This window comes from Periplaneta americana, chromosome 5 (assembly GCF_040183065.1).
Source record: "Periplaneta americana isolate PAMFEO1 chromosome 5, P.americana_PAMFEO1_priV1, whole genome shotgun sequence".
Classification (NCBI taxonomy): domain Eukaryota; kingdom Metazoa; phylum Arthropoda; class Insecta; order Blattodea; family Blattidae; genus Periplaneta; species Periplaneta americana.
The window spans coordinates 41,900,287-41,921,240 of NC_091121.1; the positions used below are offsets into that span (position 1 = coordinate 41,900,287).

A 20,954-nucleotide genomic window follows, 5' to 3' on the forward strand; every position below is an offset into this window, starting at 1 on the left:
AAACTTATTTGTTAATGCCTAACACAATTTTCGCATAATTTCAATGTGTTCACTTAATGGGTGGGTAATATTGACATATAGCGTCTGATAAACCTTACGTCAATAAAGGCTTGCACAAAACTCTGATAGAAGATATAGGCAATCAACTTAAACCTTATAATAAAATTAAGAATATTTTACGACTTGATTAACGTATTATCTTGTAAAATCGTGTAAGAGAAGTAACACAACTAGAAATGATTCTTACTCACTACCTTGTAATGGATATGAAAACTCGGACTTAATATGAAGCAGCTTATTGTAACAATTCCAAAACTGACGACCACACAACAGCTATCTCATAATGCATACTGCACTGTGGCGAATGAAATACGCAGGAAGAAATTCCGACTATCATATCAGAGAGGAAGCAAATCCGGAAATATATGAAATAGTAGATACGTTGTTGGTATTCCCTTCTCTGAGGAAACGTCTTACGGAAATTTTTACACAACTAAAAACTTCCTATACGAGATTGGTAGACTATTCCAAATGTTCATTTTCTAACTTTATTATTCTAGTAAAGACATTCCTTGATTCTGTAAAATGGAATATTCTTTGTCACAAAATTAAGATGTAAATTCTTATCATACTTCGCCTTGTGTTAGGAAAAAAATTCGAGAAGAAAACTATTTGTGCCTATTTTCGTACAGAATTAATTAACATCCTTTTGGTATGTTTTCGAACATAATATTAAATTTCGTGTGCATTACTAAAGAAATTAATTTGCAGATTTTCAATATAGCAAAATCCATCAAACAGTTTAGGAAAATGTATGCTTACCCATGAAAAAAGTCGGTATGATTAGCGCAAAAAGGTATTACAGCCATAACAATCTCTAAATGTATTTTTGTGGAATCACAAGAGAAAAAAAAATCTAGTCCCGCTTTAAAATAGGGATGAACATTAATTTGAAATTAAACAAATTGCATTGTTTACATTAAAAAATATATATATTTACATCTTAATGGATTTAAGAGGTTAGGTATTGCTTACAGCAGTAAATTTTTTCTTTAAATATTAAACTTTTTTTTCTCCATTACTGTAGCCTATCTTGTACAATAATGTAAACAAATTGCATTATTTACATTTTAAAGAATTATATTTACATCTTAATGGATGTAAGGGGTTAAGTACAGCTTACAGCAGTAATTGTTTTGAATATTCAACCTTTTTTTCTCCATTACTGTACCCTATCTTGTACAAGAATGAAAATTGGTATGTGTAAAACACTGTCCTTCTGCTATATATAAAAAAAATATTTGTACGATTAAAAAATATTTTATTTATTTATTTATTTATTGATCTATTTATTTATTTATTTATTTATTCATTCATTCATTTATTTATTTATTTAATCCAAAACGGTGGCAGTTTACTGTGCTGTGATGAAGCGTTACTAGCGTAACTCATAAACTTGTTAACTTTTTCATTTTGTCTCTCTTTTATTTAATTGCTGAAACTCATATTTACAATATCATGCTCTTTCAACTACATTCCTTAATAAATAATATATATATTTTTTTAATTTTGTGTTAGAAGAAAATACTGAGATTTGACCATTTTATTAAATGAATTTATTTTTTATCAGACAACCTATCAAAGGCAGAGAAGTGATTTTGCATCATATTGTAGATATGACATGCATAAACACACACAAAAAAATGTAATCACAGAATGGTGGATAGTTTTTTGAGTTATGAGGGAAACGCTTTATCATTGCACAGTGATTATGAATTTTGAAAAAAAAAAAAAAAAAAAACCATATATAAATATTTTTTTAAATCGTAAAAATATTTTTATCGTATATCAGACGGACAGTGTTTTCCACATACTAATTTCCATTTTTGTACAAGATACAGTAATGGAGGAAAATAATGTTGAAATATTTCCAAAATTTTACTGCTGTTAGCTGTACCTAACCCCTTTAACTTAAAATCTTAGAGATAAGTTAATATACAATATTAGCGCGTCTATTTTCATGAGGCAAGTGGCGTTAAAAAGTAACATACTACAAAATATTGCCGTCAGGTAAATAAATAATTTTAACACAAAATAAATGAGCGTTAAAGTTTCCTTCAACGGTCAAAGAGTAACGATGTGTCAACCACAAATTATATTACCAGACAATATTTTAACTAATACACGACCATAAATTTACTGGCGTACCACGCAGGCTGCGATTTATGGGAGGAAATGAAGGGGACTTCTCTCCACCTCCGCTACTATCATACACTGTTTATCCCAGCCCAGAGTTATAGTTTCCCCTTCCCACAGTATTTGTGAATAGGCTATATAGACACACTTTAATACATTTTACTATTCTTACTACTAGACCTACTACCACTACTTCTGCTTCTGATGATACTTCTACTACTACTGCTGCTGATCCTGCTTTTCTATTACTGCTCTTCCCGCAACTACTACTACTACTACTACTACTACTACTACTATTACTACTACTACTACTACTATTAATAATAATACAATAGAACCTCTATTATCGGGGTAATGAAGGGGGTGGACTGGACGGTTAATCGAAAAAATCGGATAATCCGTACAATAAAATATTTTATGCTCGACCAAGCCGAAATGTAGTAATTATACACCTCGTAGCAGCCCTTTAAAGTACACCTATGCATTAAAGTTCAGGTGTTCCACCAATCAGAAAATACTATTGTAGCAATATTAAAGCGCAAGTATCGATTATTCTCGGATATGCAATCGAAAGACAACTAGCGCGAAATTAGACAATATTAAACTCAGTCGAAAAAAAAACAACACACAAATTAACATCAATTCACCGTCATCTTCCAGCCTTTCACAAAGCACATTCCCGCAAATTCATTTCACCAATTGCCGGAAAAAATCAATATGGTCGAGCATAAAAAGTCGTATGAAACTTGACTATAATGGTAATTAAGACGCTCGTATGAAAATTATGAAACTTGCTTGCGCTCTTTTCATAAACATACTCGCGTCTTAATTACTACCATTATAGGCTCGTTGCATAATGAACTAGTCATAAATTAAGTGCATATTAAAGTTTTGTAATTTCCTCCGTAATGTTACGTTTGACACACTAGATAGTGGACCAGAAAGAAGTTCACTAATTTAAGTCTGGTTTTCAATGATGGGTTTATAAGGGCCAAAGAAATTCCTTGTGATGTTTGTTTGCAGAAAGATAGGAGTATTCGAGGTCTTCTGTTGTAGATTCACATACTTTATATACTTTATCCTTGTTTTTCATTAAATCACGCACAGTTTTAAAGCCAATCTCATATTCTGATGCGAAATGTGTCGCGATTTCTCTTTTCCGAACGCTCTCAATTATTTGCATTTTTATGTTGATACTTAGCAAAACACTTTTGACTCTTGTAGAAGATATTTTTTGCATAAAAATATAAAGTACGGATACTTGGACAAGAACTGAATGCTGCTATAAATTGTGCGGAAGTTCTTGGGACCATTTCTTTGAAAGCAGGTAGTAACTATTTTACAATTTGAGAAAAACATCTTCAAGTAACTGTACCTATTGCCGGCAGTAGTGCTATGCAAGGGTAAAGGCTTGTAATAACACTAGAAAAGATAGATAATTAATATAAGGTATAGTACTATATTTTTTTTCTGCAGCAAAGAAATAAAGAAAGAAAAGAGCGAGAGGAAGATAGTCGGATAATCTGCCGCCAATCGGTTAACAGGGTAACGGATATTCGGAGTTCTACTGTAGTGCCGCTTCTTCCGACTACTACTACTACTATCTTAGCCTAATATCGAACCCTAGCCTTCTGAATCTTCTTCGTCGTCCATTTCTCTCTAGCGAGTACCGTACCAATCTCCTCCATGTTGCAGTCCCATGAAAATTGATAGAATAAGCTATCACTACATCTATCACATATTCTTAAGGGATCGAGTTTTCATAAAATAAGATTTCCCATTAAATCTTGAACGTTGTCATATATTTATGAGTTATACATGTTCCGACATTTTGAAATATCCGACATTTTGTCTTTAATTGGTCGCGTGTAAAGGATCTTAATGCCACTCCAGTTCACGTGTCCCTTGTTTCTCAAAACTACGTTTTTGTACTTTTGGTACAATTAGGTTATCTCAGAAAGTATTATGCCTATAAATTAGTGCACGATGGTTATATTTTCATGGATAAGTATACCAGTATCGGTATGTGTCAATAATGGAATAAAACTTGATGCAAATTAAGCTACATGAAAGTAAATTAATATCAATTAACGTAATTGATTAACTAGTGGACTTACTCGTGTTAATTATGTAAGTCTGTGCGGCTTACAGCTGTTTCGGTGCTTCATCACACCATCCTCAGAGCCTACTAGATCTCGGCGTCATCTCGAACTTCTCTGCCTGTTATGTAGGTGCGAATGGTTGTTGAAAGGTGTTGAAAAGTGGAGTCAAATAGTGTGTGTGTACTGAAATTGATCTGTGTGTTGAGAATTTGATCGGGGTGTGTTTTAGTGTGTTTGTATATTTCGTATTGTTCTAGTGTGTTGAGTTTTTGGTTCTTGGGTTGTATGTGTAGGATTTCCATGTCCGCATTTATGTTATTGTATGTATGGTTAGCATTGGTTGTGTGATCGGCGTATGTAGATGTATTATGTCCTCTGGTTATTGCTTTAATGTGTTCTTTGTAGCACGTTTGGAATGATCTGCCTGTCTGTCCAATGTAGAACTTGTCGCAACTATTACATGTGAGTTTGTATACACCTGTGTGGTTGTATTTATTTGTTTGTGTTTTTTGTGTGTTGAGATGTCTTTGATCAATTAAGTTTTTCTGTTGTCTAGAAACTTTAAACTGCATATATTTATTACTAAATGTGTTATATGTGTCCAGAAGTTTCAAGCCCATTGCTTTATTTTCAGAGATATTGGTTCCTGATATATTCATTACGCACATTTAATTGATATTTTTCTATTCGATAATTATTCCAAAACAAATAGAGATACTCAAATCTAATTTTTACCACAACTGCTGTTATGTTTGAGGACTTTCAGTTCAAATCTTGTAATTTTATGATAATATTTGACTGAGGTACAGTCATATTTATCAAACCCGAAAATTCAGTAACAGCGCGTTCCCTTAAGCCTTCCATTTGTTCGCGTCTCATATATTTTTCTTTCCAAATTTGTCTTTGGTACTCTGTTCTCTTGAATCCTATAGAAATAACCAACCCATTCCCATCTTTTCATTTTAATGTAGGCCCTAATTAGTATATAATATATTTTATTCTTCACACAGCTCACTGCACTACTATACTCTCTGTGAGTTTTCTTCTATTGGTCCATAAAATTCTTCTAACGATCTTCCGCTCGAACACACCAAGCATCGTTTCTGTCTTCCTAGTCAGTGTTCATATTTCACTTTCTTAGTAGAGAACACGTCTAATAAAGATTTCATAAATCCTTAATTTGTTTTTTTTTTATGTACACAGTTTGATGTCATATTTCTTATCGGTGCAAAGTAAGCCCTTTTCGCGGCTGTAATTCAAATTTATACATCACTTAGCTCATGATCATTACTTGCCAACATTATTGCAACATTTTAAAATTTCTCCACCTCCTTGAAAACAAATTTAATATCGTATTGAGCTGAACTGTTATTCTCTGTACCTATGTCTCTAGTTTGCCCCAGCCATTCGGATTTCTTCACATTAATCTGTATCCTCAATCTGGCAGCCCCCGTTTCCACGTCCTTGTATACATCCTCTATTGCTGGTAACATCCGCCCCATAAAATCCAGATCATCAATATATCCTGTTATCTGGGCACTCATAAAATAAGGTGTGATACAACAATCAACACAATGTCATCCGATTGGACTTAGCTACAACATTTACCAAACGATGTGTAGGCTACTGACAAGGAAATACTCTTATTATCACCAAATACAGACAGTCATTGCCTACTATATTTATAACGAAAATATCTGCAACTATTTGTAGGAATTTTAACAGGCCACTGTACCTTAAAGAAGTACTTCTACAGGGCGATCCACTATAGGCGCGCAAAAATTAAACAGGAAATAGGGGAACATTCTAATACAGGGAACTTGGGATCTGCGAAATCAAACTAAGGACATACAGTATGAGCTTACTGCTTTCCATATTATCTACATTTACTTACTTATGGCTTTTAAGGAACCCGGAGGTTCATTGCCGTCCTCACATAAGCCCGCCATGGGTTCCTAACCTGAGCAAGATTAATTCAATCTCTACAATCATATCCCATCTCACTCAAATCCATTTTAATATTATCCTCCCATCTACGTCTCGGTCTCCCCAAAGGTCTTTTTCCCTCCGGCCTCCCAAGTAACACTCTATATGCAATTATCTACATTTATTATTTATGTTTATTTATACTTATGCATGTGTGCATACAACGTAAGAAGGTCTGCCTATGCGTAGGCCTATATAAAAATTGTACATTGATAACTGAGTGATAGCTGTATGGCCGGAGGTCAGTGCTGTCATTCAACATTGTAATGCACTGCAGTCAAATAAATAAATAAGGAAGTAAATAAATGAATAAATAAATAAGTAAATAAATAAACAAACAAACAAAATAAATACATGCCACTGAACTATACCATCGCATCGCCTGCTTTTAATGTGATAAGGTTTCACTATTAAAATGAGGCGGAATACAGCAATGGAGATGTCGTGGGAATTGTCTTTATATCAGAACGGACGAACGGCTATCTAAAAAAAACAGTGTACGATACTACGTTAAAAATAAAATGCTATTTTTAGCACTTGTATATACTTAACTATTTACACACTCTACGATAAAACGTAACTGAGAACGCATTTACTGGGATGCCAATCAATAATTATTCTGGGGTTGAATATAAATTTTTATCCACGACTGGTATCTAAACTGGTCTTTATTTTATCGTCCTTAGCAACCTAAACAATGACTTTAGTCACAGCACTGAATTAAAAGTTTATAATTCACTTAAAAACTTTTTCCATGACAACCAACACATTAGCAACCATAAAATCCATACATTCATTCATTTATGCTCGACCATGCCAAAATGTAGTAATTATATACCTGGTAGCAGTCCTTTAATGCATGTCATTAAAGTACATCTACTCATTAAGGTACAGGTGTTCAGCCAATGACAAGTCAGCTTTGTACCGTTATAAAACCTCAGCCAATGACAAGTCAGCTTTGTACCGTTATAAAACCGCAAGTATCGATTATTCTCGGATATGCAATCGAAAGACAATTAGCGAAAAGTCACGGAGGCTGGAAATCCAATACTGTTGCAGAAGGTTATGTTCTGTTACTATAATAATTAGAGTTAATTGTAAATAATATTCAAATAAATTCAATTTGTCATCTCGTTTTTCAATGTCTAATTTAATTTTAATGTTATATCAATATTAATATTTAGTTTACTCTCTAGATTAATGTTCATCTTATTCTGTGCCAAGGTCAATGAAATTCGGCCTCGGAAAAAATCAATACTTTCGCGTCTGCGCACATCTCACAATTCAGGTCAGTTCGCACATAACCATAATTTTGAATAGGACTACTTTCAAGTTAGAAATATGGTCGAGCATAAAAAGTCGTATGAAACTTGCCTATAATGGTAATTAAGACGCTCGTATGAAAATTATGAAACTCGCTTGCGCTCGTTTCATAAACAATCATACTTGCGTCTTAATTACTACCATTATAGGCTCGTTGCATAATGTACTATTATAACTTCTTCACAAACAATACATTACAAAGAAAAGGCGTTCAATTTAAAATTAAATTTAGATAGGTATCAGTACTGAAATTTAGATACTGGTAATGGATAAAGTATTATATAGCACACGAGAGTAAACAGATTTTACTCTCTTATACTGTAAATTATTATTAATCTTCATTAAACATAAAATTTTACGAAGCCTTATAATAATCGAGAGGCTAGACAGAAATGATTTCGCCACGAAGTGCATGTGGATATGAATACATAATATGCGACGAAAGTTTTTTAGCACCAACTCATTGCCCTTTAGGTTAAAAGAGATAGCTTTATTTTTAAGATATTCGTTTGTTTAAACTCTTTGGCGACGCTGGGTTTTTGATGATTAAAAACGTTTATTTGCGTCATACAGTTCAGCCTCACAATGTGAAGAACCTTATAGAGTCGGTCTATATATTAGCGCGTTTATGATAAGGACTTCAAGGAGCTTTCTTGTATTTAAATTATCCAGTTCCAAGAAATTAGTATAAATAAACACAAAGGAACAGATAAATTCAAATGAGACAAAATGTACAGTTTTTCCATAAGCAGGCTACGTACAAAAAATGTGTAACGTTAGATAACACTAGCAACTTTTTCTAAGAATCTTTGCTTCAGAGTTATAGTACAAATAAACAATAGTAAACAATGAAAACTCTTCCAACACGAAACAGCCTATAGGCCTAGTTCATGCAAGATGGCTCTTCTTTGCACTTCAGTCATCCAATAAAAAAATATCAATGTTGCATAACCAAAGAAATGAATAGGTAATAAGTCAAAGAGGAATACTTGGTTGGAAGACAAAGACCGGCACCGGACTTTAAACAGGACATACCAGCGGAAGGACGTAGATGAGTTAGTGATTACTCAAAAACAATCTCACTCGTCCTTCTGCCTCTTCCCACACTCCAACTGTAATTCTGATTATAAATTATAGCAACATCACTAAAGAAAAGTGACCGAGGATTACGTGAAACCTGTATGCTCTCGGTTGGGTGTTACTGAGACATTTAGATTTTTATTAGGCCTATTTTAAGAATTTGTGAATATGATTGAGAGTAAAATAAAATATTAATGCAATGCAATTTGTATGTCCCCTTGCGGTAAATTTCGGTGAAGTCCGGAAGGCCTAATTAGTCAAATCCACTCTCCTCATCTCCACGCTGAGGCCCTCTGCGATCTTTTAAGATGCGAAAGAGAGAGTGGTGTGCGGAAAGCAAGGTGAAGCTACTGCATTTATGTTTCCCAAGAAAAACTTATCAGGAAGAGAAAAAGGAATTAGTTGGGACCCACTAATGAATGCACTGGAAGGAATGGTGAAGGGAGAAACATTCGGGGCAGAAGAAGATACCAGATTATAAACGACATTAAGATATATAGCTATGTGCCGATTCGGAGTTGCGCTCGGAGGAGGGTTCGATTCCCGCTTGGGTTGATTACCTGGGAGTTTTTTTTCCGAGATTTCCCCCAACCATAAGGCGAATGTCAGGTAATCTATGGCGAATCCTCGGCCTCATCTCGCCAAATATCATCTTGCTATCACCAATCCCATCGACGCTACATAACCTAGTAGTTGATACAGCGTCGTTAAATAACCAACTAAAAAAATAGGACATAGATAATATGTGGAGACTAAGAGGAAGGCAGAAAATAGGAAAGATTGGAGAATACTGAGTTTGCCCTTGGGCAAAAAAACTATGAATGAAAATGAAGTTTTGTGTTGTATTACTAATGATTATATTATTATTATTATTATTATTATTATTATTATTATTATTATTATTATTATTATTATTATTATTACTGCACGCATTGTATTCTTCACCTGACATAATTAGGAACATTAAATCCAGACGTTTGAGATGGGCAGGATATGTAGCACGTATGGGCGAATCCAGAAATGCATATAGAGTGTTAGTTGGGAGACCGGAGGGAAAAAGACCTTTAGGGAGGCCGAGACGTAGATGGGAGGATAATATTAAAATGGATTTGAGGGAGGTGGGATATGATGATAGAGACTGGATAATCTTGCACAGGATAGGGACCGATGGCGGGCTTATGTGAGGGCGGCAATGAACCTTCGGGTTCCTTAAAAGCCATTTGTAAGTAAGTAATTATTATTATTATTATTATTATTATTATTATTATTATTATTATTATTATTATTATTATTGAATATATGCCTATTACATTAGCGCGTCTGCCTGCTGATCCGGAGCTACGCTCGGGCGTGGGTTTGGTTCCCGCTTGGGTTTCTTTCAACATTTTCCCCGAATGTCATGTAATCCATGACGAATTCTCGGCCTCATCACATCAAACACCATCTCGTTATACCAATTCCATCTGAGCTAAATAACCTAATAGTATAACAGCGTCGTTAAATGAGCTACAAAAGATGTTAATTGAAATCCTTTTGGAGAAGTAACAATTCAATCTCGATTCAATTAAAGGAACATACCGCAATAATAAAAACGGTCGTAAAGATCGTAGTTGTGCAAACCTGCAACCAGGCCAGAAACCGCCAATGAAGTGTAAATTTAAATGTCTATCTACGCAGAGGTACCAACCTTTCAAGTAGGTTATCAGGAAACCCATAAGTGCGTAATTGTGGTCCTTTTCTGCCGACGCCAGAAGCTATATATCATTACACGTTACCTACCTGTCACTTGTTCTGCGAAAAAAAAAAAATGCTTTTTGGCATATTTTGCATATAGCAGCTACTTTTGTTTTTTTTGTGGAAGTTTCTTCTTAAAACATACTTCTTGTGATATCTTGATGTTCTGAATCAGAAGTGATTCCAGTGTTGTGTTTAATGTGGGCTTGAATTCTGTCGATTTTTTCTCACAACACTAAATGACTCTTTCTGTAGAAAAGGCACTGTGAGGCAGTTAGTAGCCTACTCAAACCCAATTTTACTTAATGTTTCACACTCATTTTAATTTCTGAAATTTGCAATTTTTGTCATATTTGAATCTGTCTAGATCCATTTATAATATATTCAGGAAAGCTGCATTCGTGAACTCCAAATTCATTGTCATGTTCACTTTCTTCAGTAAGCAAATATAGTAATCTTAAATAAAATAGAGAGATGAAAATGAAACAGTGTGGAATTAATTAATGAATTCAAATCTTTTCTACTATCCATCTTCCTCTTATTCTCCGCATATAGGCCTAATCCATATATCTTAATGTTATCTATCATCTGATATCTTCTTCTGTTCACCATTCCATCTGCAGGCAGTTTCTTCTTAGTCAGTGACCCAGTCAATTTCTTTTTCTCTTCCTGATCAGTTTCAGAATTATTCTTTCCCCGCCTACTCTTTTTAGCACAGCTTCATTTCTTATAGTGGGAAAATCCGTAAAGGTGCATCTACACGGTTCAATTTTCCATGTATTTACGGATGCAATCTGGAGAGAATACTGAAAGAATCAAGTTGAAAAAAGAACGTTCAATTAAGCTGCATGCATATTTTGTGTCTACATGGTGTGCCGTGTTGAACGTCATCTTCACTACGTATATTAATTAATAAATATTAAATATCAATCCAATAATTAGGCCTATTTGATTCTCAAAATTGTGGCTAAACACACCATAGGCACTCGTATTTGCCATAATCTTCAATAAAGCTAATCGTACTTGCCGCCATTTTCAGATTAAAAGTCCACTATCACCAAACAAAACAATTTTCAGTTTATTCACGGCCACCTAAACCAATCAGTTGATCGCTACATGCTGCTGTTGAACAAAATAACGCATAAGATACCCACCGGCGATGGGTAGCTTTCAATTGAAGGGTTCAGAGCCATAGTGGGCCAAGCGCCATTTATTAAAAACGCAGAAAGCAAGGGTTAAAGTTAAGTGAATACCATAGCTTAATGAAGATTGACATATCTTTTAGTTTTAATGTGTATACTTTATTTTACTTGCTATATGTTTCCATTAAATTATGGTAATAACTTCATTTTAACCCGTGTTTTCTACGGCTTTAGTAAATGGCGCTTGGCCCAATATGATTCTGAACCCTTCAATTGCTGCATGCGCTCTCATTTTTAGTGGAAAAGGCATGCAGTATTGAATGCGTTTCGTTCACTCTTGCATGTATTGCTTGAATGCGTAAAAGTTGAAAGAAAAGTTGAACCATGTACATGCACCTTTATAGCTGGCTGGTTGTATTGTATGTAGAAATAAATATTAAATAGTAATATCTCTGTCTATGTAGGTACGTGTATGAGTATAAGCCTACTGTATGTAATAATAATAATAATAATAATAATAATAATAATAATAATAATAATAATAATAATATTATTATTATTATTATTATTATTATTATTATTGATTGGTCTAATATTAAAATGTATTTTGTGCGAAATCGTGCGTATTTGCTTGGTTTCCGCACAAAACCAATCCGCGGAAAGTCTAAAATTCCACATTCAGTATTCACAACCTAACACACATAACAATTTCCCTCTACTTACCGCTTAAGTGACATATTGATTTTACTGCTTTAGCCTTTTAACGTATTATTTTTAGAGACGTTCAATATAGTAATGATTATAAATTGGAAACTTACCACTGCAATTTCACCTAAATTGCACTGTTAATTATTGTTTTTAAATATTTGCAAAAATTAAATAAACTCTACAACTCCACTAAAGTTACTGCATTCGTGATGCAAGTAACATTAAGGAAGCCGTGAAAAAATCAACAAGATTCCAGACTCATCATAGACTGGGGGGGGGGGAATACAGACGTACATCACGGCCTGCTGGAGTATAGTAAACACAGAAAACATTTTAAAGCAACAATGTTGAAGATAGATATTTTTGTTTTGCAAATTAGCCGTCATTGAACAGAAACAAAGATGGAGATTTCATTGCAACTAATCAGAAATTCCTCTTTCAGGTATGTAATAAACGATCTTCGCACAAAATAATGTACGATACACGAGCGGTATGTTTTCTTTCAATTCTCGGAAATTAAAAAAGCTCAACTACGTTTCGCTTTTTCAAACTTTTCCTCGAACATGAAAACTTCAACATACCGCTCTTGTAACGCATATTACTATTGTCTGGCTACTTTACATTAAATGGTTTGTATATATTGAAAGACACTCTTTCAGCTTTCCCATTGACGGGATTGCCTCACTGGACAAAGCATAATAAACATATTGAGTGAAAACAAAAACAGACCACAAAAGAGGAATGAGGGGAACGAACAAAAGGGAAAATTAAATACAGGAAAGATGATAGCATGCATATAACAGGCCTAAATATAGTAAACAAACGGATCAGACATTCGAGGAAAAGTATCCCTTTTTAGGAAACAAAGTACAGATGGTATTTTAAAATGGTAAGTGATCCTCTGATAGCGGGAAGGGAAACATCACGAATGAAGTCGTTGTTCAGCTGGAACTTCTTGCAGAAACTGGCAAAGAGGCGAGGTATTGTGCCCCTAGCGCCAACCATTAGCCCAACTACTTCAATGGAGGTGAGGTGATATTTCTCCAAATAGAATGGAACTGTGGGCTCATAAATTCTGCATTTTTCTGCGTGGACGTCAGCGGGCTGTTATTAAACAGTTCATGATTCACGAGATCTAATCTAAAAATTTATTTTGTTTGGCCAAATGAAATTAATAATACGAACTCCGAATACCACGTTAAAATGTAAGTAAACTGTTGTTTATTAATAATTACTATGTTATTTATTTATATTATTATTAACTACGTTCAAATTTCAAATAACTAGAGACGAGAATTCCATGCAAATGAATGTTTTTATAAGAACATAGGACATAGCTCAAACTTAGTACTTGCCCATTTCATTACTTTCTGTTGCAAATATGTGTACTTTTTTCCGTGGATATTTGCATGTTTTGGCCTTTTTGGGAATAAAAATACATATAATACATATTTAAGAAGTTTTTAACTCAATCATGCATATAATATACATTATATTCAGTTTAAATGCATGTTTTAATGGACTGGACAACTCAGTTCCTCCATTTTTATGTCTTATTTTAGCTTCAAGAATCAGGATTGAAGAAGGAAAAGAAAAAAAAAACTAAATAACAGAAAAAGGTTCATTCATGTTTGCACCCGTAACTTCTTGCGATGTAGAAAGGTCATTCTCTGCCTACAAAAACATATTGACTGACAAGCGCAGGAACTTCACAGAAACCAATTTGGAAATGTTGTTAGTTGTTAACTGTGCAAAAAAAAATTGAAGTGAAATGAAATAAGAAATTTGGAACAAAAATGAAAGTGCATTTTTAAATGTATTTTTCGCTTGATCGTGCATGTTTCATAGTTTGATAGTGCATGAATGCATGCATATTTTTTAATGTTATAGTGCATGCAATTCTCGTCTCTACAAATAACACTCGCTAGTAACTTTCATTTCATGAACTTTGGCATCATCTTCAAAGGCTAATGATGCTGTGAACATAACAGAAAGTAGAAAATAATTGCCAATTGTAGTAGACTTATTTGTCATTACCGAAATTCCAAACAAAGTTGTCAAAAGAAAATTCAACCTGACGAGTAGAAAATCACTGTAATCAATTGGCAAATGTAGTACTTAATAAGGGGGGGGAAATGCTTAGGATATAAAGTCAGATCTATATAACTGGAGTATTGACCCAGCCCAGTGATTTGTGAAGGCAGGCAATGAAGTTGATTAAATTAAAATTAATTTTAGATAACTGACTTCTTGGCCTGTCACATTGAAAAGCGACCTTTTCAATTGATGGGCTATCTTCCATGCCAAGATTTATTTACTACTTTGTTTTCTAAGTTCAAAGATTCAAGTAGGCCTACGACTGCACACGGAACTGTAAATACAAGTTCATTAGGTCAGAGTACAATTAATTAATTATTGTGCTCTTATAGTGCAACGGTTATCACGCTGGGTCTCGCGTTCAAATTCCAGCAACGACCGTCGTTGATGTTATTCATTCAGTCTATACGAGAGAATTCTCGAATTAAAGAAAGAGTTTGTGTACAAGAACATGCTAAAGATACCACAAGTGCATTCCCACACATGGCCAAAGATTCGAACATTTTCTCTCTTGAAACACTTGACGTTTTAAAAAACTTCAATTGGTTATCATGTGAATCGTTGCACTCCTTTTCAAAGCTAATTGCTTGTAGAAAATAACACCTCCACTTATTGTTCTCGCCAAGCTTAGACGACCTCTCTCTGACTCGTTCCTTATCCAAAACATAATACATCATACGGTGCATGCCGTTAGTTATGCAGCGTTGTCACATTATGACTCTGAATTAGTCCAGCCGCTGGACTGAGGCAAGTACGATGTTTTCTAACAGTGAAGTTAGTACTGTCGGTGACTCAGGAGAAGACGAGAGCGGGCTGAGGAGGAAGGGATGTGAACAGATAACGTACGACAACATGTGCAATATTTGTACTGCAGTAAGCGGAAACATTAGGTCTCCTTCTGTTCAACTTAGCTTTAATTTCCATACGCATTGTTACTCATGTTTCCTGCACGAGTAATAACCTGGCTACTGGGATGCTTATCTGAGCGATGTTTATAATAATCAACAGCGATAGTCAAGAAGGTCACATTCTTTCCGCTCGTCTTCTCCTGAGTAACGGACGGTAGTTATCTCTTGCGGCAAGATAAGCTGACCTCTCTACTCGGGCTGAGGCCGTCTATGTCTGGCAACGCTGTTATAAAGCAATTCAGTTATCGGACGCGGCCAACTGCATAACATAAACATCGAGAGCATGTTGATGTGACTTCTTTGACTTCTTTTCTCGTCTACGTTTGACGAGTACATTCTTCTCCTACAGTATAGGAAACGTAAATTTGCCACTGGCGGTTCCTAGTACCTTTTCTTGGAAGTTTAATTAGTTGTGGAGAGGTGTGGTAAAGATAAATCCAACACCACTACAGGCTAAATCGACCCAGAGTGTAGTGGGAAGTTAAGGCTTCCACCTTTACAGAAAATCAGCAATAGTGGCAGTAGGGATGTCAGCCCTACGTGTCCGTCATTTTTATCTCCAAGTAAATCCTCTGGTATTAATTTCTGTTAGAAACTGAGTAACTCCAGGGCCATGGTGGGAACGTAAAGATTAGATAAATGTAGAAAATTCATGATCCCATAGTGTTTTGCAGCGTTATGCCTTCACCGCAATTATATCGCGCGCCACAGTACTTTTACATAAAATAATGCAACAAAATAATAAAAAAAAACACCTGCTAACCAGAACGCCTGTAAGAAATCTTCAGGTCTTACATGAAAGAATCAGAGATGCCATATCAACAATCACACAAGATACGGTATGCTCCTGGACCGAAATTGATTAAGGATTAGACATCATCAGAGCAACAAGAGGCGTGCACGTGGAAACTGTGTAACTAATCATTGGCGAACCAATTCAATTCAAAATATAAAAGTACTACACGTCAAATCACTTACCTAATCACCTTTCGTTCACTCAATACGCATTGGAAAATATGTAGCACACGATACACAATTTGTTTAAAAGCATGATCACCCAAACTGCGCTTTCAAACACTCCATCTAGTATTATTGTTTACAACAGAAAAGCCTGGGATCGAAAGGCAAGAGAGAGGACTCGAACAAGTGTCGGAAACAGCCGAAAGAGTGGGCGAGTCGGAACATAATGTCTGACGCTTTAATTAATTGTGTATATGAGCCATTTGTACAACTCCTGACCCCTCCATCTCTTGCCCGAGTACGGTCCAGGTTCAGCGCTATTAGATGAACCTCCTAGCGCTTCCTATAGTAGAATTTCTATCCTCGAGTGCACGTGGCTTCAGAGAATTACGCCGAAACTTCTGTTTTTTGTCATATCGATATTTTCGCTTGCTATCTAGAGACGTCATTTGGGCAATTGCCACCTCTCCCGAGGTCAAAATTGAACATAATAATAATAATAATAATAATAATAATAATAATAATAATAAATTAGTAGCACTACGCACTAAAGAAACAAACTGTAAGAACTGCACTTTCAATATTAAAACATTACACTTTTATAAACACCCAAGAAATAAAGAACGAAATTTGTTGGGACTCACTCAGGAAATTGTGGCAATGACATTATATAAAATATTCAATGGTCTACTACATACTGGCAATAGCGAAATATCACAAATCCAACTTAACACTCGAATATCAAATTTAAGATATCAATTGCTACACTACAAAAAACAAAAACAAAACAAAAAAATACCCATCTCACCAATCATCACATAAAAATTGACCACTGTTAAAAATATGTTCTAAATTCAACGAGTTTTGTAAATTAGGGATCTAGATTTCAGCATTTCTTACATTAAATACAAACTTTTTCTTACTAAAATTTTGAAGGTATGGTACGTCCCAGGAATCTGTAGGCCTAGATTAGAAAAACGAAAATGGTATGTGGGAGGGCTAGGGCCAATGACAGCTCTGAGGGGAGGCATTGGTTGAACGAAGCTACCAATCGCTTGCAGGGAAGGGATCATTTCTATCTGAACTCTCTACCACGAGTATCTCACCCCTTAGCGATCTCGAGCTGATGCTGCCTGCAATACAATTCGAAATAGACTCCGCCCCCAAATGCGCCAAGTCACTCTACAGATCACTGGGACGGACCATAGTTGATTTAAATAATATTGTTGTCTATTTGTTAATCTATAATCTTCATTTATACATTTTGTATTTATATCTATATTTATCAAATTTGTATTTTTCATTTGTATTTAGGCCTATGTGTGTCTCGTATTTATATCTGTATTTATCTCTTCTTTTTTCCTTGTTTTTTTTTTCCATTTTCATGGCATGAGCAACTATTTCTGTACTGTATATTGTAATTGGTGCTTTGTCCTGAAATATATAAATCAATAAGTACATAAATAAATAAAATAAGTAAATAACTAGGTGAATAAATTAATTAATTAATTAATCAAAGAATAAATAAATCAATAAATGAGTTTATAAATAAACGAAAAAATAAACAAACAAAGAAATAATGTATTCAAAAAGGCATATGACTCGGTTAAAAGAGAAGTTTTATATATGTAATATTCTTATTGAATTTGGTATTCCCAAGAAACTAGTGTCTCAGTGAAACATATAGCAGAGTTCGTATAGGCCAGTTTCAGTGGTAAAATCGTAATACAGCGAACGCTAAGCTCCACCCACGACCCCTTTCCACTTTTCCCCTACTAGCTCACCAGACACTCTACGTGATAGGCGAGTGTTGTGTCAAATGCACATTTCATGTGGGTGGGGATAACTTCCCCTATTGGCGTTCGCTATATTGCGATTTATCCGCTCTAGAATCTGCCATTATGAAAGTCCACGAAAACAGAGAGGATTTGGAATTGAACGGGTTACATCAGCTGCTTGTTTATGAGGATGACGTGAATATGTTAGAAGTAAATCCACAAACTACTAGGGAAAACATGGGAATTTTATTTGAAGCAAGTAAAGAGATAGATTTGGAAGTAGAGCATCCCAAAAAGACAAAAACAGTTATATTACCGGTTATTCTGAATGATGTGAAACTTGGACTTTCACTTTGAGAGAGGTACAGAGGCTAAGGGTGTTTGAGAATAAGGTGCTTAGGAAAATATTTGGGGCTAAGAGGGATGAAGTTACAGAAGAATGGAGGAAGTTACACAACACAGAACTGCACGCATTGTATTCTTCACCTGACATAATTAGGAACATTAAATCCAGACTTTTGAGATGGGCAGGGCATGTAGCACGTATGGACGAATCCAGAAATGCATATAGAGTGTTAGTTGGGAGGCTGGAGGGAAAAAGACCTTTAGGGAGACCGAGACGTAGATGGGAAGATAATATTAAAATGTATTTGAAGGAGGTGGGATGTGATGATAGAGAATGGATTAATCTTGCTCAGGATAGGAACCGATGACGGGCTTAGGTGAGGGTGGCAATGAACCTCGGGTTCTCTAAAAGCGATTTGTAAGTAGGCCTATTTTCTCCCGTTAGGAGTATAACAGAAAATCTGCTGTTTTAATTCACTGCATAATTAAATGTCAATATTTTCAGCGTATAAAATAAATTTATGAAGATTACAGTCTTAATACTATTAGACGGAAATATTTTTTAACTACGGGTATTTGGAGTAGACTGTATGTGCAACCAAACCTGTCTTTCTCACTTCGTGGTGTTATTATTTTACTGTGACAGATCTTATAGTATGTGTTCAACTGTAGCTTGACTAGGGACTATCATCAGGCTTTCTTAATAACTGACGACCTATTTAAAGATATTTTAACTATTAAAAAAGGCACACACAGGTGGAATAAACCGTGCAGAATTGAACTTTACAGGTTGGAGTTTCAGCATTAATTTCCAAATTCCTAGAATTAATATTTTGCCAATGGTGTCACCCATGGGAAAAGGAATATTTAGGCTCCACCTGCAATAGAATTTGGTCGAATGAAATAGGAAATTTTAGAAACTAACTAACTAACTAACTAATTCAGATGCACAGCCAATCACAAGAACCAAATTTCATGTCTCACAGCAACAACGCCATTCGGTTTAAATCTGTTTGCTTTATGGGCAAGTTAATACCAAACAATTTTACCCCAGTTTACAGTATAGAAAAAAAATTCATTTTCGAGGAAATAGGGAGGGAGTTCGTCACGCGATATACCCTATAGGTCTTGCCTAAAAATCTTGCCCTACCCCCAATCAAAAACTGAAATGACGTTCTTGTCACTATCAGTATCAATCCGGGAATTAATTCTTGGACAGAGAAATAACTAGTGTTAGTATTTTTGGCATATGAGAATCATTTTATTGAAAACTCGAATGCAAGTTTACATACTATTCAGTTGTCGTGTAACATCACGCACTGTAGGATAAATAATTTGTGAGATTTGATTTTTATTGGTAGTAATTCTCAAACACGCTGTACTTCATATAATGGGGGGGGGGGGGGAAGTAGAAAAACTGGTCGACACGTCTCTGACTCCTTAATACGTCCTGTGTATTCTTTCCAGGGTACCTATACCTTGACCAAAACTACTTCCGACTTGACAGTTTACACAGAAGGGGGAGCAATGTTGTCATGTTGCCCATCTTTCGTGTAAGCGAGCACGCTGCCGATAGAGTGCAGTAATGAACGGCTGTAAATTTTAAAAATAGATTTAAATTTAATACGAAGCCTTTATTTGTATGAGTGCCGGTATTCTTCAATGTAATATTGTTAGAAAGGCGTTGAAAAAATGTAAAAATATTTATGATTAAAAATCTGCACGGCCTTTTTCTTTTCCAATATCGTTAACAGAGATCTTATTAATTTTAACACAAGCAGCAGTTCTCATTACGACTTGCGCCAAAGGTAAAAGAAGCCCGTCATTATCTTTTTTCCTTTCAAAATACTCTATCACATAACACACCATCTCTCGCGCTTGACTCTTTAACGGGGCACCTTGTCCAATATTCTTTGTTCTCCGTCCTTCCGACACTGCACAAGTCACCCGTTTAGAAAATCTCGCAGAAACTAGAAAACGCACACTAGTCACACACTCCATCAATAACAACGAAGATAATACGTGTAATATAATTTAAACATAATTATCGATACACTAAAACAATAATACTTCTAAATAATATTTTAATTCACACAAAGCACGCGCTAACCAGCCAACTCAAAGTCATTCCGTGCACTATTCACCACTAGGCCATGGTATTCTGAATACCAGTAAGTAGCACGTGAATACCGTATTCACGTGCTACTTATAAACATAGACACGGCAACACCGTCCCGTTACCATGGTTACGCTTCTCTCATGATTGGTTGCCATGGTAACATGCTAAAGACGCCATTTGTCAGGTCGGAAGTAGTTTTGGAGATAGAAAATAACTACTAAACCCTTAACTTGGCAAAGCTTCATTTCTCACACTAGTTTATTAAACCTTGTCGGACCGTAAAGAAAACAACTATCCCAATATCCATATTTTTATGTGTTGTACAACATTATAGTATTGTGAAATTTTAATTTTCCTACCAATTAAATATTTTGGTGACTGATCAGTGAACAGAACTGGCGTTCGTACCTAATGAAAATTTACGCTGGAATTCTTTAAATTCATCGACATATTTTATCGTGGAGGAAAAGCCTAAC

The 20,954-nt window shown here is 35.1% G+C and overlaps 2 protein-coding genes across 2 annotated transcripts in view; one reads left to right on the forward strand and one right to left on the reverse strand.

The window, feature by feature from the left end:
* LOC138699537 (putative phosphatidate phosphatase) overlaps positions 1-16,273 on the reverse strand; it is an 89,663-nt gene extending 73,390 nt beyond the window's left edge. The window contains exon 1 of the mRNA XM_069825509.1: positions 16,255-16,273. The gene's annotated coding sequence lies outside the window, so the exon portion shown is untranslated. The remainder of the gene's footprint in view (positions 1-16,254) is intronic.
* LOC138699545 (leptin receptor gene-related protein) overlaps positions 1-20,954 on the forward strand; it is a 422,899-nt gene that overhangs the window by 257,897 nt on the left and 144,048 nt on the right. The window lies entirely within an intron of this gene.